Source organism: Psammomys obesus, unplaced genomic scaffold (genome assembly GCF_907164565.1).
Source record: "Psammomys obesus unplaced genomic scaffold, mPsaObe1.curated_primary_1811, whole genome shotgun sequence".
Lineage (NCBI taxonomy): Eukaryota > Metazoa > Chordata > Mammalia > Rodentia > Muridae > Psammomys > Psammomys obesus.
Window position 1 is genome coordinate 589,494 of NW_026587032.1, and position 8,296 is coordinate 597,789.

The 8,296-nt window shown below is 46.4% G+C and overlaps 1 long non-coding RNA gene across 3 annotated transcripts in view; it reads left to right on the forward strand.

Annotated features, from left to right (window-relative positions):
• The window catches only part of LOC129673160 (uncharacterized), a 53,378-nt gene that overhangs the window by 8,309 nt on the left and 36,773 nt on the right, over positions 1 to 8,296 (forward strand). The window lies entirely within an intron of this gene.

Below are 8,296 nucleotides of genomic sequence, written 5' to 3' on the forward strand. Positions count from 1 at the left end.
GCCTGGGCTAAGAGAACCACTGTATTCAACCACTGATGACATTCAACCATTGATCTTTCTCGCTTTTTCTGGGGATCAAACTCAGGGCTTCGAGCATATGAGTCAACCTCCTCATCATCCCCTTACCAGTGAGCCAGCCCCTGCTCCTGGCATCGCTGTCTTTTAATTAATTGTGTATGTGTGGGAGCGCAGGTGCTTAAGTGCCACTGTGTGAGGTCAGAGGGCAACTTTCTGAAGATGGTTTTCTCACCTTCCACCTTCTGTTGCTGCCCCGAGGCTGGCGGGCCTGTTAGCTTCTGAGGAATCTCCTGTCCCAGATGGGCAGCCTTTCACATGGCCCCCAGGACTGAACCCACTCACAGAGACGCTATTATCTGCTGATCTCTCTAAGCAGGAGGAGAAACAGGAAGTGACACAAGAAAGCAGTGAGCTGGACCCGGCGGCCTCTGCCTGTAATGGCAGTCCTGGGGACCCTGAGGCAGGAGGCTCTCATGCAAGCTTGCATTAGATAATGAGACCATGTCTCAAATTAAAACAAAACAAAACAAAACCCTGAAACCACTGATTTCACAACATGCTGGTACCTCCCTTTGTGGAAAAAAAAAATCCTCATAATTGAACTTCCCCAAACCTAGACCCAAGGGCCACATGGGCTACCAGAGGGGAACACATGTCCTTAAAGGCAGTTTCATGTTGGAGCAGGAAAGTGATGGGGAGAATCAGAAATGGGGGTGACAATATGGGAATGGGGTTCGTCTGAGATTCAGAGAGCCACGAAAAGGGGGTGGTGGTGAGAAATGAAGTCAGAGAAGGGCAGTGAGTCCCTGGGCTGATAGAGGACAGAGATTTCTTTCTTTCTTTCTTTCTTTCTTTCTTTCTTTCTTTCTTTCTTTCTTTCTTTCTTTCTTTCTTTCGAGGCAGGGTTTCTCTGTATATCCTTGGCTGTCCTGGATTCACTTTGTAGACCAGGCTGGCTTCAAACTCACAAAAATCTGCCTGCCTCTGCCTCCCTGAGTGCTGGGATTACAGGTGTGCACCACCATGCCGGGTCTGAGGACAGAGGTTTTGAGTCCTGATTGGGGATGGATATGGCCAGGACAAAATACGAGGGTCAGAGGCGCAGGATGGGAGCTGAGCAGAGAGGAGGGAGTTCCTTAAGCTTGTGGATGGAGGTATGGGGTCTCAGACGAATCTTCCTAAGAGCAGATGTGGCTCTGGCTCCTTCAGATAGGGAATTTATTTATTTTGGAGTGTGTGGGGTAGAGGCAGCTGGGAATGAACCCAGAGCTATGCTAATACCACATTCTACCTCAAAACTCACCACAGCGAAAGAGAATTGTCCAGAAGCAGACCTGATACGATACGATCTTGGCTTATCTGCGTACAAACGAAGTTTGCCCTCAAAATCTAGAGGGAAAGGGTACAATTTGGGGCTGATGGAGCAGGTGGATTAAAAAGCTAATGTTCAGATGAGGATGCGGCTCAGTTGGTAGAACCCTTGACCTGCATGCTCAAAGCCCTGGGATGGATTCTCATCACCGTGTAAAACCAGCTGTGGTGCTATAATCTCAGCACTCGGGAGGTAGAGGCAGGAGAATGACAGCAAGTGTGAGGTCAGCCTGGGCTATGTGAGACTCTGTCTCAAAATCAAAAACAGGGGCTGGAGGGATGGCCCGGCATCAGTCAAGAGCGCCGGCTCTTGCAGAGGAACAGTTTTCAATCCCCAGCATCCACGCGCAGACCAGCTTGCAGCTCCAGCTCCAGGGGACCTGGCGCCCTCTTCTGGCTTCTGTGAGCACCAGGCATGCACCATGGTGTACATACACACATGCTGGCAAAACACAGGCATAAATAAAATTCCACAAAACATGTGGGAATGTTGTAGAGAGCCGTTCATAGGCGGCCCATTGACTCTCAGCAGAAGCTGCTAAACTGTGGGCTGACCTTGCTCACGAGTGATGCCAGGGCAGTTTCTCAGCTTGGAGTACAATTGACCCGCTCTCTTCCAACCCACAAGCTCCAGACCAGCCACCAACCTCCGTTTATGAACCGAAACCGTCAATCTTCTTAAATAAAATTCTAAGAACACAAACCAGAAGAACCGATTGGCTAGATTTCATCAGAATTAAAAACCGGGCTGGTGCAATGACTCAGAGGGTCAAGACACTTGGCATCAAACCTGGTGGCCAGGGTTTGGTCCCCAGGACATTCACTGGGCAATGAGACAACCAAGTTCTGCAAGCTGTCCTCTGACTTCCACATTTAGGGTGTGACGAACTCACCAACCTCACCCACCTCCTGCCCCGAGAGTAAATAAATGCAAAATATTTAAGAATCACCCAGGAGATGAGATGCCCTCTTCTGACCTTCCTAGGTACCAGGTATGCATGTGGTCCACTCAGATACAAACACACACTTAAAAAAAATAAAGGATTAAAAGGACTGGGCATGGTGACATGGGAGCCCAGCACTCAAGAGGCAGAGATGGATGGATCTCTGTGAGTTTGAAGTAAGCCTGGTCTACATAGTGAGTTCCAGGGCAACCAGGGCTATAGAGACTCCATCTCAAACAAAACAAAACAAAGAAGAATAAATAAATATTAAAAAAATCAATATTCAGAAACTATTATAGCAGCCTGGAATTCATTCTCCATCTCTGCCTCTCCCTCTTCCTCACTCTCTCTCCCTCCCTCTCACTCTCTCTCCCTCCCTCTCCTCCTTTTTTCTCTCTTTCCCTCTCTCTCCCTCCCTCTCTCCCTCTGAGCCATCTCTCCAGCCCCTAAAGACAGTCTTTATATGATTAAGGAAGTTTCTTTCCACTTCTGGTTTGGCAAAAGACTTTTTAAATTACTCACCCATTTAATCCAATCAGTGCTGGGTTGTAGCGGGTGCTTTCTCTGCCTCCATTGAGATAACCAGCCGAGTTTTCTCCCTTTGAAGTCTGTCCTGATCAGTTACACAGACTGCTTTCTGAACATCAACCAAACCTTACATTCCTAGACTGGAATATAACTTGGTGGTCATTCCTCTTATGCCTTTATGTCCGGCAAATTCTGTTCATTAAACTTATTTGGGGATTTCATAGCTGTGTTCATAAATAAAACTGGCCTTTAAGTCTCTCTTATTGATTTTCAGATTGGAGGTCAGGGTCAATGCTAACCTCCACAAGGTGACTTAAGAATGCCTTCTGTTCCTCGAATGGAAATGCCTAAGCTTTCAGAAGTGTAATCATAGGATATTTTTTTTTCCCTTGAACATTCAACACAACCCAAAGATAAAGCTATCTGAATTTGTAGTTTTCTTTCTGGGAAGACTTTTTATTTTAAAAATGGGTTTCACATAGCTAAGGCTGGCTTAAAACTTGCTGCCGAGCCAATGAAAACCTTGAACTTCTGATCCTCCTGCCGCCCCCTCCAGAGGCTGGGGTTGCAGGTGTGTGCCACCACGCCTGTTTTATGCAATGCTGGGAATCGAACCCACGGCCCCATACAAGCCAGGCAAAGCACTCTACCAACTTTGAGCTATCCAACTTTCCTCTCTTGTCTCTCTTTCTTTCTCCCTCTCTCCTCCCCTTCCATCCTCCCCTCCTTCCCTTCTACCTTTTCCCTGTTCTCTTTCTTTTCTTCTTTTCTTTCTTTTTTGAGATGGACTCTCAAGTAGTCCAGGGTGATCTCAGACTTTCTATGTAGCTGAGACTGGCCTTGAATTTGAAAGAAATCACGTAGTTACTGAGTGCATGCACACACTTGTATAACGCAGTGCACACGCCGGAGCACAGCCTGTGGGAAAGTCTAACCCCTCTCCCTCTTCCCACCACGAGAGGCCCAGAGGTCTGATCCAGGCTTACAGGTGAGCACCGCTCACACTGAGCCATCTTACAGCCTCTGGCCTTGAGCCTTTGATCCTCTGGAGTTTATCTCCCACATTCTCACATGCTGGGATTACGTGTGTGTACCACCATACCCGGCTGACTGCAGATTCATAATTGCTGTTTGAATCTACAGGATTTATAGGATATTGTGGTTTTCCATGTCTTCATGAGTCATTTGATAATTCGTTATTTCTAGGAATGTTCCATTCCATCTGAGCCTTTCATAGCTGTTGACATCAAGCTACGCATCCCATCCTCTTGGTATCTTGGCTTTCTTTTGCTTACGCTGTCTGGATGGTATGCGTTGTTCATGCCTGCACGTGTGTGCATTTGTGAGAATGCGCATGTGTGCACATGCATGTGGAAATCCGGAGGTCAACACTGGGTGTCTTCCTTTCATTCTACACCTTATCTTTTGGGACAAGTCCTTTCATTGAACCCTGCACTTCCTGATTCAGCCGTCATTGGTGCTGGGGTCCCAGCTCAGCTCAGTGCTTCCAGGCGGGCACGTTCCCCCCCGACAGCTCCACTCAGCATCTTTAAGATGTACATGGAAGCTCCTGGAGTGAGCTCTTCTTCAGTCGTCATAGTGATTTGTTCTCTCTTTGTGGTTGTTGCTGCTGTTGTTTTTAAGAGACAGGGTTTCTCTGTGTACCCCTGGCTGTCCTGGAACTAGCTCAGTCGGTTTGGAAATCTGCCTGCCTCTGCCTCCTGAGTGCTGGGATTAAAGGTGTGAGCCACCATTCCTGGCTTAGTTATTTGTTTTTAATTAATAGTCTCATCAGAGTTTTCTCAATCTGAAGCCTTGCTGGGGGTTAATTTTGTGGTCCAGTAGGTGTTTTGTTTTGTTTTGTTTTGTTTCTGTTTGTTTGTTTCTTAAAACAAAGTCTCACTCTAGTTTTCCAGGCTGGCCTGCAACTCATGATGATCTGGCTGCCCTCAAACTCATGGCAATTCTCCTGCCTTGGGATCACAGGCACAAGCCCTCACATTCTGGGAAAGAGAACTGTTTTTAGTACTCCCAAGGTCGTAGGTTCAATTCTCAGCACTGATTTTTTTTTTTTCTTTTTTGGTTTTTCTGAGATAGGGCTTCTCTGTGTAGCCGTGGCTGTCCTGGACTCTTTGTAGACCAGGCTGGTCTTGAACTCAGAGATTCACCTGCCTCTGGGATCACAGGCATGCACCACCACACTTGGCTCTACTCATCTTTTTAAATTGGTGAACAAAGTATAGTAATAAAAAAAATTCTCTCTATTATATACTTGACTTGTAGTTAATTATTTTTTTCTCTTGTGCAGCCAGGCTTGGCGGCTGATGCCTGTGTTCACAGCACTTGGGAGGTGGCAGCAGAAAGACAGGGTTCAAAGCCATGTTTGGCCATGTAGCAAGTTTCAGAGTCTGTTTGGGTTCCAACAGACCCTGTCTCGGAATTAAAAGGCTGGAGCTCAGTGGTTGGGGGGCTTGCCTCAGATGCAGAAAGCTAGGGCTTCTACCCCCGGCACGGCACATACTGGGTGCAGGGTGAACACCCCCAATCCAGCACTCTGCCCGTGGAGGATTGGATGCTCAAAGTCAGTCTTGACAGTTTAGCAAGGTCAAAGGCAGACTGAGCTACACGAGCTCCTGGAGATTCTGTCTCGAGACGACAGTGGCAAACCCCACTCCTCTCACATTCATTCTTTCGTCATTCTAGTTTATTTGAGTGAAACTCCCTGAAATGTAGCTTCGCTTTGGGACTTTCAAGCGTGCTGCGGTTTTTTTTCTTTCAATTATATTTTAGCTCTACCCATGGATGTTTATTTATCGGGGGGGGGGGGGGGGGAGTTGGGATAGAATCTTCTTATACAATCCTGGTTGACCTGCTATTCTCTATAAAACCCAAGCTGGCCTTAAACGTGCAGCAATCCTCCAGCCTCAGCTTCCAAAGTGTTAGTATAACATGGGCAAGACACCACACCCGACACATACTTTTTTTTTTTTTTTTTGGTAAGATTTTTTACTGTTATTTAGTCGGCAGATAAAGCAATAGAGCTTCTCTACTAATTATGTGGTGCAGATATTTCCTCTTATGAGACAGGGTCTCGTGTAGCCCAGGCTAGCCTGAAACTCATGAGGCATTTGAGGCTGACCTTGAGCCTCCTCTGACACGACAGATGCACACCACTTTGCTTGGCTTTATGCCAACGAACGGACCGTGTTAATTTGTTTTTCAGTGTTAAGGACCAAATTCAGGGCCAGTGCTCTGTCACTGAGCTGACACTCCAGTCCTTAATTTTACTATTCATGTATTCTTTTTCACATTTTTCCAGATGAGAATCCCAGCACTCTTACACCCCTAGCCTGTATGTGTGTGTGTGTGTGTGTATCACATATGTTTAGTTTAATGGTCCTCTCCCCGGTTTTGGTGTTTTATTGGTGTAAGTGATTCAGCCCAGGGCCTCACGCTCATGTGTCCTAGGCAAACACTCTTCCATCTTACCACACAACCAGGCCTCCTATGGAATTTTCCAAAAACTTAACTTGATTTTGGCTTTTGTTTTGTTTTGTTTTTTGAGACAGGGTTTCTCTGTGTAGTCTTGGCTGTCGTAGAACTCCCTCTGTCGATGAGGCTGGCCTCAAACTCAGAGATCTACCTGCCTCTGCTCTCAGTGTGTTGGGATTAAAGGCGTGTACTCAAAAAACCTTACTTTTTTTGTGGGCCTGTCGCAACAAGAATTTCTTTCAACATAATTATTCACAGTGTCACTGAAGCAGTAGGGGAAAATTGGAAGTGTACTTGAAGAATTGTGTGTCTACATGTGTGCACGTGGGTGCTGTTTTAGGGTGTGTGCCTGTGGGGTCTGAAGGAGTGGGGAATGCGTGTGTGCAGACACTAGAGCAGGACCCTCTGTCCGCCTTGCTCCCTTGGGAGAGAGTCACTGAATCTGCAGCTCCCTCCCTTTCGGCTAGGCTGGCAGCAAATCCCAGCAATCCCACAGGTACTGATTTCACTCTCACACCACAGTCCTAGATCTGAGGCTGCAGGCACAGGGGGTGCCAAGCAGACAACCACACATGGCTTTTGCATGGGTGCCAGAGGCCCTCATGTCCGTGCTGCAAACTTATCACTGAGACCTCGTCACCCCGTCTCAGTGAATCTTGCCAACACTGACATCTCCCCTTTGACCCAATCACTCACTTCTAGGAATCAATCTTAAGGAAATGATTCTCGGGAAATAATGAGTCACTTCTAAGAAACAATTGAAATGGATAGTCATTAGAGCGTAATACATAATAATAATAAATTTTAGGTGAGTTAGACATACAGTAAAACAAGACGTTATGATCAGCGAAAAGCCCCATAACCATCAGGAAGTCACCACGTGACCCGGAGCTGCGCACATAAGCCTCAGCTATTATTTTAATTCACCACGAGGAAATGGGTACGTATCATAATCTTAAAATCTCACAATATATTTTTTCAAATCCTATTTAAACCATCTCTAAATCACAGAATGGTGCTCACCACGAGTCATCCTTGCAAGTGAAAGCTGTCTAACAAAACTGATTTGGTTTCTTGAATTTGGTTGAGGATTTGAAAAAACATTTTACCTTAATTTTTTTTATTGTGGCAGTGGGGCGGGCGTGTGTTCATCCTGGCACCGTCAAGGGGGAGGTCAGAGGTCAACTTGCAGGAGTGGGTCTCTCCTTCCATGTGGGTATTGGGGATTGAACTCGGAATGAGAGGCTTGCGAGCAATCGCCTTCACCCTCTGAACTGTCTCGGGCCCGTGTTGATAGCTTCGATGTTGATTTTGCCGTGAGACATTGGTCTTTGGTTTGTTCTCTGTGTGGTATTTTTGTCTGTTTGTATGCCAAGGTAATATGAACTTCTTGGTGCAAGTTTCATTTTTTTTTAAATCTCGTGTTAATGAATAGATGGCTGAAATAGTATAGGGTCTCCTGTGTCCTAGGCTGTACCTGAGCCTGATGGACATGTGAGGATGGTATTAAACATAGCCTCCTGCCCCTGTTTCCTGAGTGTCGTCAGGATCACAGGCACACACCACTACTCCTGCCCTCTGAGGTGCTGGGGGTGGAGCCCGAGGCTTCCTCTGGAGTCACCTCTCCATCCCTCCTCACCCCATATTTTTAAAAATATAGTATCTTGATTAACGCTCTGAGAGCGTTATACATATACACAAAGTATCTGAATCATTGACCCCCTTCCTCCCAGATCAACCCCCGGCCCCATCCCTTGTACATTAATAGAGGAAATGCTCTCCCATTGTAAGCTGCAAACGGAATGTTGAAGGCAAGCGATTGTACTACGCCTCTTATGGGGCCAATGTAGTATCTTAACATGCACGTAAGGACAGAAGAAGAAGAAGAAGAAGAAGAAGAAGAAGAAGAAGAAGAAGAAGAAGAAGAAGAAGAAGAAGAAGAA